At 47.0% G+C, this 13,728-nt stretch overlaps 1 protein-coding gene across 1 annotated transcript in view; it reads right to left on the reverse strand.

Moving 5' to 3' along the window:
• TCF7L1 (transcription factor 7 like 1) overlaps positions 1 to 13,728 on the reverse strand; it is a 139,107-nt gene that overhangs the window by 17,815 nt on the left and 107,564 nt on the right. The window lies entirely within an intron of this gene.

The raw sequence follows: 13,728 nt of genomic DNA on the forward strand, positions 1-13,728 counted from the left end.
ACCATCACTACCAGCAGCAGCAGCAGCCCCCTGTCATTTTGGGGGGACAGACACAACACCACAACCAACCAAAGAACTCCAAGAGCCTATCGGTGACAGTTCAGCTCTCCCTGCTCTAGTCATGGGAAAAGCAAGGGGTTCAAAGGCTCCCAGATGGTGATGCTGCCCTGGTCATTTCCATCTCACACAGCATCACATGCAACAGTCCTGAAGTAACAGCCTCTCTAGAAGGATCCGGTGAAGAGTGTGATACAAGCCTTCTGCCTGGCACTTGCAGGGTCCTGGGTAATACTGATCCACACTCAAGGAGGTTGATCTTTATTTGGTTATAGAGTTTCTCAACCTTGAAAAGATTATCCAGTACCCTGAACTCACCCAGGTATTACCGCAGAGAATCCAAAGCAGAGTAAATCCCCAGCACAGCCACACAGGCTTTGGCAAGAGCCTGGAAGGGAGTGAGTGGGGAGGCAGTGGGGGCAGTGGGTGAGTCTGCCTGGGTTCTGGAGCCAAGCAAGCATCTACAGATTCAGGTTCTCCACGCTGTGTGACCCTGGACAAGCGTCTTCACGACTCTGAGTCTCTTTCTTCACCTGTACAGCAAGGCTATTATAACTAACCTTACAGGTCGTTTGGAGGATTAGGAACAATATCCAATATGGAACGTAGTGCTGCATGTGGGAGACATTTGATAAATGGCAGCTATTATTTTCATAAGCAAACCACTAGTCTTTGCCAGGAACAAAAGCACACATGTTGTCTTAGTGTCAACACTGATATGGTGCTTCTGGGCAGCAGACCAGCCACGCAGCCTCTTTGCAGAAGTCTTGAGACTACTTTGAAAATTGAATCTCTTATAGGGGGTGGTGGCGTCAGGAAGAATTTCATAGGCAGAAAGAAGTCTTTGAATCATCCCTTGCCTAGTCATTCCATTGATTTTGGGGGGAAAAATCATGATTTGGCCTTGAGCTATGTGTACAGAATCAGGAAATTAGGCTGGACAGTGGGTCAACCACAAGAACAGTGTGACAGGGTAGGACCTGGGCTTTCATAAAGGTGTCCACAGGCAAGAATAATAACCCAAGGACACATCTAACTAGGGCCAGTGAGTGGCACAGACAGCAGGTGGGATGGGCCAAGTAGGCCTGGCTGTGGGAGGCTGGGAGGTGGGAAAGGAAGCGGGCATTGGGGACCCTCTGACTAAGGACAGTCTTTCTGCTCTGGGCCCTCTGGTACCCCACACGCCTACCCATGTATTCAGTTGATTTTATCTTCTTCCTCCCTTCCCACTCCCACCCATCTCTTCTCTTACCCAGAGCCTACACTTTCTAGATAAACTAACCTAAGATTTCAATGTCTTTTGCAAGTTAAAACCACTGGACAAATATGAGTATTATTAGTTAAAACTCATTTCCTCAGCGAACAACATTTGTGCTACACCGGCAGTTTTCAAAGCATTTTCACACACATAAGCCAGCATGCCTGCTCGTATAAATAGAGGTGACTCCCAAATTTTCAGATGAGCTAGTGCCGGTAAATACAGGGGGAATGACTGGCTCAACTTTACGAGAGCGGAAGCTGAGGTCTCTTGACTTCAAATCCCACAATTCCCACTATAGCCTGAGTCACAAAGCTTTTCATACATAGCACCCTCTTTGTGAGCACCCTACCCCCACTGCAATCTTTTCTTTGCTCTGATGGGTTTTTCTTTCTGTCTCAACCCCGGCTGGCCACCCAGGAGCTGAATAAATACACAGACATGACTGGTCTCCTGTAGGGACCCTTGAAGCAGCCAAAACTTTTGTTCCAGTGCTAAACATCACACTTATTTCTCTAAAAGCTACAACTCGACCATTCCTGTTTGCTTTTTAAAGCTGAGCTATAACCACAAATATACTCCCTATAAGACAAGCGTCCCAAACACACTGGGCCTAGCATGAAACACAGCAGGGGGTTTCCTGAAATTCACCAACTCCACTAGCCTCTGGCTCCTTATTTAGAGTCCTAAGGACACCTGGTAGACACCCCTCATTCTCTTTGGCTTACCAGGGATGTTCTTAGATCACGTGGGTGTGGCCTGAAGGATTCTATTCGAATCCTACTTTGGGACAGCACTGGCATTTGGGGTCTAAAAGAATACTGTCAGCTCTCTTTATGGGTCGTTAGGCAGCAGGCTTGTAGGATTCCAGACCAGGTTTTCTCAACCTTGGCACTACTGACATTTTGAGCCAGAAATTCTTTTTTAGGAGGGCTGTACTGCATAATGCATGAAGTTTAGCTGCATCCCTGGTCTCTACCTACTAAATGACAGGAGCCCCCACTCTCCTGGCCCATTTGTGGGCAAATAGGTTTGTCTGGAGACAAGCCAAAAATGTCTCCAGACTTTGCCAAATATCTCCTAGAAAGGCAAAATTGTTCCCCTCTAGTGGCTGAGAAGCTGCTGGCCAATATACTATGAATTGCATGAAGGCCTGTCTGCCTTGGCACTGGGGCAATTATCATGGTACAAACATACACACACACACACATACACTGGGATAATTATCATGGTACAAACACACACACACTGGGACAATTATCATGGTACAAACATACATACACACACACACACACACACATACACGTTAAGGGCTTGGCTACTTTATTTGCTTGTCTATCATGTGCTTGGTGTTTTCCCCACCTACCAAGATGCCTGGACTTCTGAAGTAGGAGGGGCCACACTGGCCTCTTCTCCCTTTAGGGTTCCCTCTCATTCACTGACTTTAACTGAGACCTGGAAGCTGGGGAGGTGGGTTCTATGTGAAAATCTTTAGCTGCCCGCCCAACCCCTCCAGCCCAAAGTCTGGTACTTACAGACTGTCAGGTGGGGAGAGGCAGTTCTGGGAATAGTGTACATCTAGCTCAGGACCTTCATGCTTAGGTGGATCCTGGGGGGCTGTCGGGGCACACGTGTATAGAGAGGGATTCTCTCTGGGAGGACAATCTTCAAATGGAAGATCGTCACTTCCCCTTTCTACTTTCCCGCCTTTTGAAGATTTTGGAACAAGTGATAAACACTGGAGCCCTGCTGCTCAGCGACGGAGTGCCTCTGGATTGCAGTTCTGAGGAAAGGCACTTGCAAAAGGGATGGCTGAGCTTCCCAGAACCATGACATGGAGCAGAAGGAGCCAGCAACATCGCTTGTGATCCTCCCGCACCCCAGCACCAGGAATTGGAAGGTTGTTCTGAATTCCTAGGTGGGACCTACCCAGCGTTTGGGGGAATAAAGCTCTTTTCAGCTCTAATTGCCATGTGAGGCCTGCCCTTCCCATCACTCATTGATGGGAGCATGTCCCTGGGGGGTAAGGGATGTGGGATTGAGCCTAGGTTCTCTGTGTGGTAATGACATGAGGGTGAACTAAAACTGCTGATTTCTTCACTTAGTAGGCTCCATCCAGATGGCCACAACCAGCTCCTGACCAGTGGACCGTGGCCAGGCTGCAGCACATGGTGAGGGTGGTCCAGCTGCCTCCCTCCTTGGGGATGCTCTTTGGGATGTAAAACTGGGGACCCGTGTGGCATCAATGCAACTGATGGCCAAGCCACAGCAATGGCCACTGCTTCTGGGATGCCATCTGTGGGAAAGTACTCTCTTCTGATACTCGAAAGCAGAAAGAAAAAGAAAAAACAGACCCGAACGGTGAGTCCTACCACCCTTGATATACACATGCTGCTTAATATGCGACTTACTGAATCTGAGAAACTCTCTTCTGGGATTGGGGTTCCACGGGACACACTTGGGGAAATACTGTTATTGTGGTTCACAGTCAAGTGGACTGAGGCTGTGGTTTAGAACCTTTCTTTACTTTGTTGAGGAAGGATGATTCTGTTCTTATTTTTAAATCATTTTCACATGGTTGAATTCTCTCAAGAGCTACCCAATAGTAACGAGGTTTCTCTTATTTGACTCACTTGTCAGCTAAATACACAGCGATGGATTTTCTTAAGCACCTTTCTGGTCATAGCAGCTTGTCCGCCTCTGCACTATATGGTAGAATGCTGATCACGTGTGTTTTAAGACTTTTTACTTCGACTTCCTAAATTAGAGTGAACAAAAGTTTTCTTGTTGTGTGACATCTTTTATCAAGTGTTGCCATCAGTAGTTATGCTTTATGATATGCAAAGGGTGCTGCTCCTCCTTTTCTTAATGTTCTGGGTCCCTGTTTGCTTCTTGGACTCCCTCCTCGGTGCCCTCCCGGGCCAGGTGGGCTGCTTCCGCTCAACTCAGGCTTACGGAAGGGTCCCTCTAAAGGGGGCTCTCACCAGAGAGCCAGAACCCCTTTTCCTATAGGGGAATCGGTCCTACAGAATTCCTGCTTAGCTTGAAGACACTGCAGATTAATTGCAGCTGTGCCCTGGAATTTCCCCAACATACAAATCTTCGTGATGTAAACCAGCTGGGAGGAAATCCCAGCATGCCCTGTACAGCGGCAGAACGGCCAATGAGCTACGGAGATTAACCCTCGGCCTCCCAGAAGGTAGGCCACCCCTCCCCCAGCCCTACACGCCGGTCCCAAGCTTGCTTCAAGCTGCTTCAAGCTTGCTTCGGTGTGGACGAGACTCGGTGTGGACAAGACTCGACAGGACTCTGGGTAACGCCCACATTCTCCCCATTCACACGTTCTCACAGAAAACCCTTTAAGCAGGGCTCAGGCAAGATAGGAAGCAGAGCTTCGTATTACAGAATGGACAGCAGGGCTCCTTGAGGGGGCGCACTACAGTTGGCGGCAGGGACACAGTCACCTCAGGAAGTTTCCCAGGTGAGAACACCCCTCCTCCCACACTTCCTTCTGTTTCTCCTTTTTGGTGGGAGGGACAGGCCTGGTACAGAAAGAAAGGGTCCTGTTTTCTCGCTTTCCTGTCGCATGGTTTTTGTACTTCCGCAACAGAAACTTACCAGTTTAGGGGACCAGTCTTCCCTGCCACTCTGGTCCCCAGTGGTTAACAGACTCTGGGACCCCAGAGCTAGAGCCCGTTTAACAAAAAAAAGAGGGCTTTAATTTAAAAAGAGAGTTCTCAGGAGATTGTAGGGTGCACGCAGCCATCTAGGAGAACAGGCTGATAATTCAACCCTCTAGACAGATGGCTGTCCACCACTGACATGGACATTGTGCAAAATGCAATGTTCAACATGAAGAGGTGTATTACACATGAAAAAGTGAACAAACGATCAGTTTCTCTTTACTCTCCATCCTGCCACAATCTGCATGGGATTGTTTCTCATCAGGACTAGTACAAGTACTTCCAAACTCTACTAGAGTTCAGGTTCTAAAAACCAACCTATTTCCCCTCCTCACTTAAAAGAGTTGGGTGGTGGCTGGGGTCAGGGGATAAACCCCCAAACTCACCATCCATCCGGGGCCAACCTATCCTTCCAGCTTCAACCCTCCTGGCTCCCCAACCCCCGAATACCAGCTGCACTACAGTTCTCTCTGTACTCTGCGCCATAGGGCCAGGCTAGTCCCCAGCCGGGTGTATCCTTTGCTTGTGAGAAACTCTAGGCTCTTCCTCAAAATTCAGGCACACGCTTACCTTCCTGCAAGCCCTCTCCAGCTGCCCACAAGTCAGTCACTCTCACCTCGGCGTCACAGCTGTGTTGTTAGCCATTCCAAGTTCTGTCTGTCCTTTGACTATAAACTCCTCGAGAGTCATGTCTAAATCTGCAATTTCTCACCCATTCATGATTTGTCCGGACCCTGTCCCACCCTGAGTTTAAGTATAAAGCAAGCCACAGTTTCCACATCTGTAACACTGAGCTGTCCAGCCTCTTCCTGAATCCTTCAGAGATGTGGAGTGCACACAGGGGAGCCCCTTTAGCTCTTGAGCAATCAGTTCTCACATTAATTGGCTTAGTATTTCCAAGAATTTGTAGATGCAGCTTGGAGTTTGTGATCCCCAACCCTGCCAGTTCCTGGAGGCCTGTTTAAGATCCTTGATTTTCTGTCAGAATGCATACAAGTTGACCTACATTCGAAAGCCTACCAACACGGAGCAATGAACGCTTTACAGGGAGACAGAGAAACTTTCCCGAGTGGAACAAATACTGAGTTTCTGAAAGTCACTGAAGAAGATAAAATGAAAGTATTGGGAGAACTGGTTTCCAAACATGTGGGTTCGACAAAGTTGAAGGAGCAAAAGTTTGCAAAACAAGGTGTACACTCTTAGTGACAACCTTCTTTCCTGAAAGTGAGTAGTGTCTGCATCTGCTTTGTTTTGTGGATGGCACCAAACTGCAAATACAATCACTCTGTTTTACTTAAGTGTAGTTGGTTGAATTACTTCTTGAGGTTTTGCTGATAGGCAAGTCCTAAAATAAGCTACACTTTCAATATAATACAACAAGACAGAACTTTCCTAGGAAGAGTTATATAGAACCACGTTTTTGTAGTGTTTTAAACAAACGAAGTGACTTTTTTCTCTCAGGCACCTGTCACAGCATTTACTCAACAAATATTTTTGGAGCCCTTCCTGTGCGCTGACAGCAGAGGGGCTCTAAAAATATTTTACAACTGAATATAACCTCCAAACTAAGAGTGGGCTGGTTAGGATTCAGTTTTCCCATAAACACCTATTCCCCACTCCTTTCCTCAAATAATTCCCCTTCTTTCCTGGATGGCCTTAAACTATTCTCGTCCTTTCAGGAAGTCTGGCAATTCTTGTGTCCCAGACTTGACCAAGGTTGGATTTTAAAAACTGGCTCCCCCTAGAGGCCAGTTTCTCCTGGTGGAAGGACGGAGCAGGGCAGGCGAGAGGGAACAGGGTTCCAGGCTCTTTCTAACCTCTCTGGATTCCATCACCTCATCTTTAAAATGGGGACAGGACATTTTACTTCACTGGCAGGGACCTGCACCTGACTGGAAAAAATTAATCAAATGCAGCTGTTTGTCTAAAGCACAGTGGGTTTCCTGGGAGGGGAGACTGAGCTGAGGTGCTCAATAAATAGAGAACCCGGAGTGCTAGGTGATCCCCACTTACAATCCATGACCCTGAGGATATTACCTCTCAGAATCTGTTCCTCACCTGTAACATGGGAATAACAGAGCCTACTGCCTGGCAGAGTGTTTTTATTTAGTGTGGCAGTCACTTGGGAAAGGACCAGGCAGAGTTGCTGGGCCCACAGTGAGCTCTTAGGAAGTATGTTGCATCACTAACATTAAAAGTTATTTTTGTTCAGTAAGCCTATTACCTCAACTTTACCGAAGGACAGGGAAGGGCTAATTAACATAGAGTTTGGCCACTCACTCATCTCTGGGTACTTTGTGGGGACAGAGGTCCTGTTCAGTGGTTCTTGGTAAATGGTTAACCACTGGCTCACAACAAAAATAAAAACACAAACACCAGCTCTGCTCTGTAACATCTGCTAGCATTCACAGTGTCAGTATTCCCACCATGGCTGACTGTAAGCTCCCCTGGTACATCCCTGATGGCAGCATTGGGAGGAGACGCTAACCACTGGCTGGGTGGCAGCTGGCTCCGGCAGAGGGCAAGAGCTGAGGGCGTCTCAGGTTGGCCCTGACTGGCTGGGACTGTCAGCTCCATTCACAGATGGCTGGAAGGTCAACACCTGTGGTGCTCGGCTGAAGGGGGCCCGTGGTCTGAGGCAGAGCCGGATACTTGCCTAGGCAGTCTTCCTGGCAGCTGCGTGCTCCTTTCAGAAGGAGCAGGGAAATTCTGCCCCCAGAGCGCTGAGCATGGCCACTCTGTGCTAAGAGGAGATCTGGGGCAGAGACCTGGGTTTTCAAAAAAAGTCAGTGTTAAACAAACTGCTTTTGGGTCCTCATTTCCAAAGCCGAGGCGTCTTGCGTCCTCTGTAGCCTCTGGCATTAGCTGTGATGTTTCACTGGGCCCAAGCAGCTTCTGTGCTCACAGCCCAACATGGACAAGCCACAGAGAAGCTTCTTCTCAGAAGGTGGCTTAGGATGCCAGGCCTTCCTGTCCCCGAGCTGAACCCTGCCTCTCCCCCTGGCTTGGGCCTTGTCATAGCCATGTCTGATGTATACTGACAGCACTCCCCTCCCATCAGGTAAGATCGGATCCCTGCCTGGCTCCCACTGTGGGCTCAGACTCGACTGAAAGAGCAAACAGCCTCTGCCCTTGTACACTGGCCACCACGTTCTGAGGATTCTAGGCATCTTTCCAGATTCCAGGGATCTGGGCCCTCCCTATTTTGTAGCTGGGCCATAGCAGCAGCCTCCATCTGCCTCTGGTGTCCTGACTCAGCTCAGTCCTGCTCCAGACTCTATCCAGGAAGCACTTGGAGGTAGCAAGCTGGTCTGAAGCAGGTGGTGGGCAGGTTGCTTTGCTGCAGATTTACAGAATGTCTGTCGTCCCTATCAAAGAACAGGGTGGTAGATACAGAGTAAGGGGTCCCAAGTCCTCTCCAGAGTGTCCACTGCTTCTGCCTCCCTCCCTACCCCTTCCAGTCCACCTTTCACTTGCTCCCAGAAATATCTTTCTAAAACATAAAACCAAGCTATTAAAAGCCAGCAGGTGGCTTCCCATCTTTACAGAACTGCTTACTTATAGAACCAATCAAAACACAATGGAAGTTCTGTACAGAGCACCCCATGAATGTTTAGTTGGGCCCCTCCTATATAAGGTGGCTGTTTATGTGCATGATACATCACAGGAGATTTTTTTTTAAGTGCATTAATAACTAGAATGTAAGTCACCAAATGACAGGTGCAGAGAAGAGAGGGTGCACAGTGAGCAAGATTCTCATGGGAAAACTGGAAGACTTCTTAGAGGAGGTGTCATCTGAGCTGGGTCATGTAGGCAAGATACACTCTGGATTTTAAAGCACTTTATATTAATCTCATTTAATCTTACCTCTAGATATAGATCATGGATATTATCTTTATTTTAAAAACAGGGAAACTGAGCCTGCTGGAAGCTCCCAGCTTTACCCATAGTCAGGAACTAGCTGAATTTCCAGTCAGCACTAGAATACAGGGCTTTGGGCTTTTATGGTGTGACTCAAAGGGCATGAGAGCATGCTTTTTGTCTTCTAGAAGCTTCAGTCTCATCTTAGAATTTTGGGATAGCAAATACAGGGCACAAGTGCTGCCACACCCCTCAGGTGCCCACAACAGATGTTGTCAATAGATCTTGGCTTTTTTCCCTATTACTGTTGGGTAAGACCTCAGGAGTCCTCAATTAGGACCAGGCAGACAATAACAGCTGGTTAAAATTGATCTCGGAGGTGCATTCTCTTTGTTCTATTTAAGCTTTAAGGTAGATATAGATATTCTGACTGGTGAGAAGGAGGGCTGAGACCTGGCCTTGGAGCGTTTCTCTCCTGCCTGGTGAGGAGAAGTTTGAGGAACTAAGTTTCTAGAGTGACAGGAAAGAGCAACAGTAGAATGTGGCTAGACAGCAAAAACAGTAATGCAGAGAGCCCACTGACCAAAAGGCAGACCTGGGAATGCTGGAGTTTATGGATTTTCCCCTGTGGGAGGAGAAGCTGGAAAGCATCCCAGGTATTGAGGGAGAGGAAGCAGGATCTGTGTACAATCAATGGGGAACAGGAAGTGCTTATCGTGGGCCAGTAAAATACATAACACAAAAGAACAGCCAAGCGGCCCCAAGCTGCCTCCCAGCACATGGAGCTTCAGGGGCCTCTCTCCAGACCCTTCTCCAGCACTCCCGTGGGCCCCATGGCTGGCCAAAGTCAACAACTCCTGGGTACCAGGAAATGGGAAATGTCTGAGAAGCCCTTCAATAGGTGGGCAGTTTTGAGAGAGATCGCTGACTCCATAGGCGAGAGAGGATGCTGGAATAAGACCACACTATGCAGGGCAAGGGTTCCTGAATCCTACCCCAGTGCATGTGCACATGCGTGTTCACAACTGGGTTAGTCACGCATAGGGAGCCACAAAATGATTCTGTATTCATACTAAAGTGAGGGCACAGGAAATTAGGATAGGATAGGGGAAGGGCTGAGAAATTAACATTTACTGCTGGGATCTGTATATAAAGACTTCGTATGCCTTCTCCCCACCCAAACCCACAGGCCTGCTCTTCCTCATTTCACAAAAGGGTGCTGCACCTCATCCTTAGTTCCCATCTCAGTTCTTTGAAATAACACTCCTATTTTTCTAGTACACTATTTGTTTTAATAAGCATTAAGATGTATATGAATTTTATATATGTATGTGTAAAAGGAAAACAGATTTCTTGGACACTATTGCTTTCCATTAAACTCATTTTTAAAGTGATTCATCCCAAAGAAAAATGTTACAGGTGCTATATGGAAAATATTAGGCAAATAGTGACATTTAAGCAGCACTGGTATAGAATCATGTATTTATGACCATCCAGAGGCTATGGGGAAAATTATGGGTGAGGGTATCCCTAGGAACTGGAAGAGGTTCTGCACCCAAACCCAGAAGCCAACATGTCCCAAGACTCATCACTATTTTCCTCCCAAATGCTACTCACCCAGACCCACCATCCTGTACTCTCAAGCTGCCACAGTATTTTTCCTATTTCTTCCACCCACTGGCTTCTTAACCTCTCCCTGCCCTGGCTCAGCCCCTCCTCCGAGTCATTCACACACCCTGCTGCCCTGCTGACTTCTCTGCTCACAGCCAGAAAGGCAGTTCCTCTGTCACCTTCTGAGCTAGTTGGGCAGAGGAACCACAGCTTACTTGTTCCTTGGGTCCCCACAGCCCTTGGCACAGCCCATCACCCGTGAAAGGAGCTTGATGACCACTTCAGGGTGTTTCAACAGAGATGCAAGTGCTTCTTCCCCTGAGGGCTGCTTCTCAGCCAGCTCAAGGTGGGAAAGCATCCAAAGGCCAAAGGCAGTCAGCGGGCCATGCTCCTGGGGTTGTCCCCAGAGACCCTAATCTGTTCGGGGTAGGGCAGGCAATGGATAGAGTGAATGGGTCTGCCCACAGCCAAAGGGCAATTTACTAGCCAATAATGACCCCACTTACCTAATACAGTAAGATCCATCAAATCAAAGATGTGCTGGTGTCATATCGGCTTCCAACCATTTTTATATTTTCCCCTATAGTTTATATATTGATTACAAAAAGTAACCTGATATATCTCAGCTCTTCTCCAGTGGGGACCATGACACTGGGATTGTGTTACTCAGTGTTGCTATGAGATATACCATTTCACAAATTCATATTCTGCCTTATATTTGTATCATTTCAGGTAAGCAGATAAATAGGTGCAAAAGCCCAAGGACAGCTAACTTCTGCATAGAAGAGTAAACAGCTTTCTTTAACATTTATTGACTACTCAGTTACCCTGAGCTAGGCACTATGCCAAGCTATTTCCACATGTTATTTCAATTAACCCCCACAGCCTTATAAATTGCTGCTATATTATCCCCATTTAAAAAATGGAGAGACTAAGGTTCTGAGAGGTTGAGTAACTTGTCTAAGTCCTGTCTCTTCCCAAAGACCATACTCTGAACCCTCTTATTATAGTAGTGTTGGCAGATGAACAACTACCCACTCTTTCGGCCCATCCTGGCGTTTCTCAGATAAGGGCACTCGGGCCACTGGCAGAGCTAGTAGGACTGGAACAAACCAGGCACCTGGGCCCCCATTTGCAGAAGAGCTAGTATGGTCAGATTACTTTTTGCAATAAACACATAACCTACAGGGGAAAATAGAAAAATAATCGGAAGGGGGTGAAACATTGCTCTAAGCAAAGCAATGTTATGAATGCCAGTCAGCAGAAGTCATATAACACAACAAAGGAGTAATTGTATCATTCGAGATTCCGTTGGAGAAACCAGAAGACCTTGAGTGTGGTCATAGCTCCATACTGCCCCCTGGTGGTTCCCAAGCACACACCGGAAGCAGGTTAGACCAGTGACTAAGGAGAATGAAGGGCTCTGGAACCACAACAGGTCAAGGCCTTAGAAATCCCACGGGCAATGACCTACTAGGTTAGAAAGCAAAGATCCCTTAGGGCCAGGCACTTACCCAAGCAATCAAGGAAAATCTCGGGGCTCCACATCCATTTGTTTGCAGAACTTGAGATAAGGAAGCTGTGGTCTCAGTAACCAGTTAAATACTTTCAGTTCATCAAATAGGCAAAGGCTATGCTCTTTAATTACCATGGGGACTGTTTCCTACCCTGTTGGTGGGAGAGTAAATTAGTAAAACTTTCTTGTGAAATTTGGAAGTATGCATCAAGTCTTCCAAAATACCACCTGTAGGAATGTATCCTAAGGAAATAATTAAGCATATGAGCAAAACATAGCTGTAGGAATGCTCACTGAAGAATTGTCTATAATAGCCCTAAGATATTATGTACGTTATGCTACGATATCTGAATTTAAGAGGTAGGTGGATATTTACGGACATGGAAAGGTGTTGTATACTACGTACTGTTAAGTGAAAAAGCAGGATACAAAACATGTATAGTGTCCCACTTTTTAAAACTAAGTATCTTTATGTATGTGATAAAAAGCCATCTGGAAGGACAGACACTAAGAGGTGAACTGAACTTGTCTCTGGATGACAACATCGGGGGTATTTTTTATTTTCTTCTTTTGGCTAAACATGTATTACTTTTAAAATGTGAAAAAAAATACATGCAATGCAAATCACTTTTTACTTAGAGATTTTAAAGACAGATAAAACCAATCAGTAAAATCTATATTCAAATCTCTAATCTCTTATTTCTAAACTTCTAAGTACTGTTGTCCCTTGAATGATGTCCTGCCCCTGACAATTCTCCCCACCATCCCCCATTAGGGCCTGAAAAAGGGTGATCTCAGCTCCTTGGGATCCTCACTGGTCCCTGGGCAGATGGCACTGGGCCAGTAGTGCTGTGACCACCAGCTGAGGAAAGGTCCCTCTGCAGGCATTTGACATGCTCCTCTCGCTCTTACCCTGCCTGGACTGAACACAGATGGGTGCCCCAAAGGGGGACGTTTGGGTGCCATTTTGACCAGAGGGGAAGGGCCGTGGACATAACCATTATGCTGGAGCTCAAACCTCACTGGGCATCAGAGATGCCTGGAGGAGCTTTAGAAACACTGGCTTTTGCCCTTCCCCCACTAGAATCTAACTGTTCAAGGGTAGGGCTTGACCACCACCCCCAACCCCTTTTTAAAGCTCCCCAGGTGATGCTAGTTTTTCCCAGATGCTAACAACCCCTCCCCCCAATAACTTTCTGCAGTTTCTACTCACTGTTTGGGCTTCTCCTTTGGAGATTACCTCCATGGATCTACGGTCCTGTCCCTCTCACATTCTTCTTATCCCCTAGAGCAAGCATCCACCTACCTACCCATTAAGCCTTTTTTGGTGCTACTGTCGACCAGGTAACATGGTCTTGTCCCAGCCTAACTCCTTGCCCAGAATACTCTTTATTACAGAGGAATGATTGTATGAACAAAGGCTGAAGTTTCTGGCAAATATGGAGAATTAGAAACCTGAGAGCAGCCCTTGCAGGGCCTCCTAAGTTCATGATCGGGAGGTTAGATAGGAAATGCCTGCACTGTGGTTCCTGCTGATGCTATTGGGCAGGTTCACCATCACAACCAGTATTCTTTTAACATTCCCAGTGGCATTAGCATTATCACTGCCTTATTTCTGAGTTGGGAGAGGGGCTGCAAAGCATTTAACAACCTCTCCATCCAAATCAAAAGATTTGGTCTTTATGGAATTTCAGGCATCCAGGCTAGGCTAGTTGAGTTGGGGAGAGGCATACATTTCAGAG

The sequence above is a fragment of the Manis javanica genome, chromosome 1 (assembly GCF_040802235.1).
Source record: "Manis javanica isolate MJ-LG chromosome 1, MJ_LKY, whole genome shotgun sequence".
Lineage (NCBI taxonomy): Eukaryota > Metazoa > Chordata > Mammalia > Pholidota > Manidae > Manis > Manis javanica.